We start from the raw sequence: 3,060 nt of genomic DNA, 5'->3' as shown, positions 1-3,060 counted from the left end.
GCACTTCCTCTCTCTATCTTTTTTTTTGGTTTGAGGAGGAGGGAGGGATCGAAACACTGCAGCAATGTAATGTTTGGGGCTATTCCGTTCTTTAACAGTGGGTCCTCCTCGATTCCCTCCTGAGTTGCGGTGTCTGTAGTGACTTCTCCCAGAATGCTTCAGTCTAGTCACTTCTCACCACCGCCCTCTGTTGGATCAAAATAATTCCATGTGGAAATGCCAGTGATTGAACCTGGGGCCTCATACATGCAAAGCATGTGCTCTACCACTGAGCTACATCCCCTACACTATCACTGAGCTACATCCCCTACACTAAATACTGCATCTGCAGTACTTTGCTCTTATATTAAAGTAGTTGTTTAATTGCTCTCTATTATAAATTCTCCTGTTTTGGACATTTGTCTTCAATCTTTTTCTTCTTGCATACTTATGGAAGCTTTTACAGTCCTCTTTTATGTTCCTTGTCCTTTTATAGAAGCAGCTACTTGCAGAGTGACTGGTTTTTTTTCTGCCGTTGTATGACAGATTTGTCTCTTGGCATATTACCTTTTTGAGTTTGTTGAAACTCTTGTTGAGTGATTCTGACCACTTGTACTTTACATCATATTTCATCAGCTCCTGCAGGTTTGCTGTGTGCTCTGACATATGTGGTATGAAGGAGTTCATGTATTGGGTCAAGCCAAGGAAACTTCTCAACTTTCTCTTATCCCTTGGGGCTTCCATCCCAGGGATAGCCATGATTCCTTCAGGGCTCAACTTGATTCCATCAGGTGTATGCAACATTCTGAAGATCTGGTGTTCTGTCACTTTCACAATGCATTTGTTTGCGTTTAACTTGATCCCAGCTTTCCTTGTTCCCTGCATGGATTCATGTAGACAGTAGTGATGATCTTCATTGTCTACACCATTTATCTGGATATCAGCTGCTATGCCAACTGCTTCTTTGCATTCAATGAATGTCTCATCTACTTTCTGCTGGAACACATCTTGGCTCACTTTAAGGTCAAAAAGTAGACACAGGAATTTGTACTGTCCAAAAGGTATGTTGAATGTTGTCAACAGTGAAGATACTGCCTCTAGTTTCACATTCCAGTAGCCATTTCTGGCATCAAGTTTGCTGAAAACTTTTGCCCCTGCCAGTTCTAGAGTGATCTCTTCCAGTGTTAGAATGGGGTAGTGATCCCTCTTTATGGCTTGATTAAGATCTTTGGGATCCAGGCAAATATTTAGCCATCCATTTGGTTTCTCTCTCACAATGATGGAATTTACCCAATCTTAGGGTCTGTGACTCTGGCGATCATCTTCTTTGCTTCAATTTCTTAGACCCCCCTTTCAAACTTTCCTTTTAGTTCTATTGGTGCTTTAATGGGTGGGGGGGGGGGGGGGGGGGGGGGGTGGCAGTGAAGCACTGGTTCCATTGCTGGGTTCATAGTGACGTAATATTCAAAATCTTAAAAACATTCAACCATCTCATCAAAACACCCGGGTACATTTGCACTGTTTTCTTTGCATCTGATCCAAAGGCACTTTTCAATGGGTTTACTGTCTTCAATCCTCAGTGTCACCTCCTTCACCTCATGGTTTACTGAGATAATCTGCAGCTCTTCACAATTGCTCAGCTCAAGGATAACAGGACCATCTGTTTCAGATGGAACATACAGTTAACGTCTTTTCCTTTGTGTGTTCCTTTGATTTGGGTTGTTCTAACTGTCAAATCTCAGTTACCCCGTAATGTTAGCGTGACATTGTTCGGTTTCAGAACACCTTTCTTTGGATAATCCTTTTCTTCTAAATTTTCAGAAATGAACTACTGGTGCAGTGTTAGGGGTGGGGTCAGTTCAAAGCACTATTTTTCCTCTCACCACCGTCTGTAAACAGAAAGGTGTTTTGATTTGTTTGTTTTTTTAAGAAGTGGTGGCATATTTCCCAACCCCTCGGTTTTGTTTGATCCAATTCCTGCTAATAACCCCACAGCAAACTCAAGGTAGGATAAACTCAAAAGGGCTAGTTTATTACACACATTCAAAAAGGTGAAAAGGAAGGTTTACTACTTCCCCTCTGCAGTCAAACAGTAAAGAGAGGGATAGAGAAAAGAAGGGTTTACAGTACAGAGACCACAGGAAAAATAAATATTGGTTCACGTGAGCCCCAGAGCACCAAATCAAAGTCCAATGTGATACTCCTTCATGGGTGTTGCCAGGGTGTAAACCAATGTTGTATAATTCACGTTTCCGGTGGTGTTGACTTCACACAATGAAATAGATACTCAGAGATGAGTCAGTTTTATAGGTGATGGTACAGAACTTCCATCAGAAGCAGGATAGATGGGGCCAGGTGTCCAACCTGGGCCAGAACTCCTCCAGCGTAGCCTGTTAGGCAGATGTTAAAGCAGCAGACTGATCTATGCAGCTCGGTAAGGCATTATTAACTTGTTCAACAAGCCAGTGGCTTAGGTAATGTGACCTTGCATCTCCACAAGGTCTTCAACAAAGGATGATTATCCATTATCTGGAATTCGTCTGGGCCTCCAGGACTGCTAAACTTCCATGCCATTATGGGTTAAAAGGAACGTTTGAGAAGTCTTCGTATTAGTAGACTTTCCCTCTCCACTGGCAAGACTGGGTTATCAAATGCAAAAGACCTTCAATGCAGCTCTCTTTGATGTTGGGCTGTGCAGTCCCCAGGGTAGTAGCTCCTCAGAGATAATGAGGTGTGAGATTTTTGAAACTGCAAAGTGGCTTCTTTTGTTCTGAGGTCACAGACAAAAACTCACAAAGGGTCAACCGTCTGAAGGATCTTTGTTCAGTCAAGGTCTAGTTTTAAAATTAACAAGATGAGGATATATTCTATAAAAATATACAGTATGAGGTCCTATTCTGACACAGTGGGATGATATTACTCTGCACTCCAGTCCCAATCTTCACCTTCAGATTAGTCATTGTGGGCTTTTATCCTACCCTCTTACTGATCTGAATGGTTGCGTGAATTTCTTTTATCTGGGAACTGTCACACCTAACCATTTAGTGCAATAGTATGGTTCCTATGTCTATTGTGTTCTCA

The 3,060-nt window shown here is 42.1% G+C and overlaps 1 non-coding gene across 1 annotated transcript; it reads right to left on the bottom strand.

The window, feature by feature from the left end:
* Positions 1-211: 211 nt before the first annotated feature.
* On the bottom strand, positions 212-283 carry trnaa-ugc (transfer RNA alanine (anticodon UGC)). Its single transcript has one exon. It is a non-coding gene; the product is annotated as a tRNA-Ala (tRNA).
* Positions 284-3,060: the final 2,777 nt, after the last annotated feature.

This window comes from Cetorhinus maximus, chromosome 8, assembly GCF_964194155.1.
Source record: "Cetorhinus maximus chromosome 8, sCetMax3.hap1.1, whole genome shotgun sequence".
Classification (NCBI taxonomy): domain Eukaryota; kingdom Metazoa; phylum Chordata; class Chondrichthyes; order Lamniformes; family Cetorhinidae; genus Cetorhinus; species Cetorhinus maximus.
This window is presented reverse-complemented; position numbering and strand designations above follow the sequence as displayed.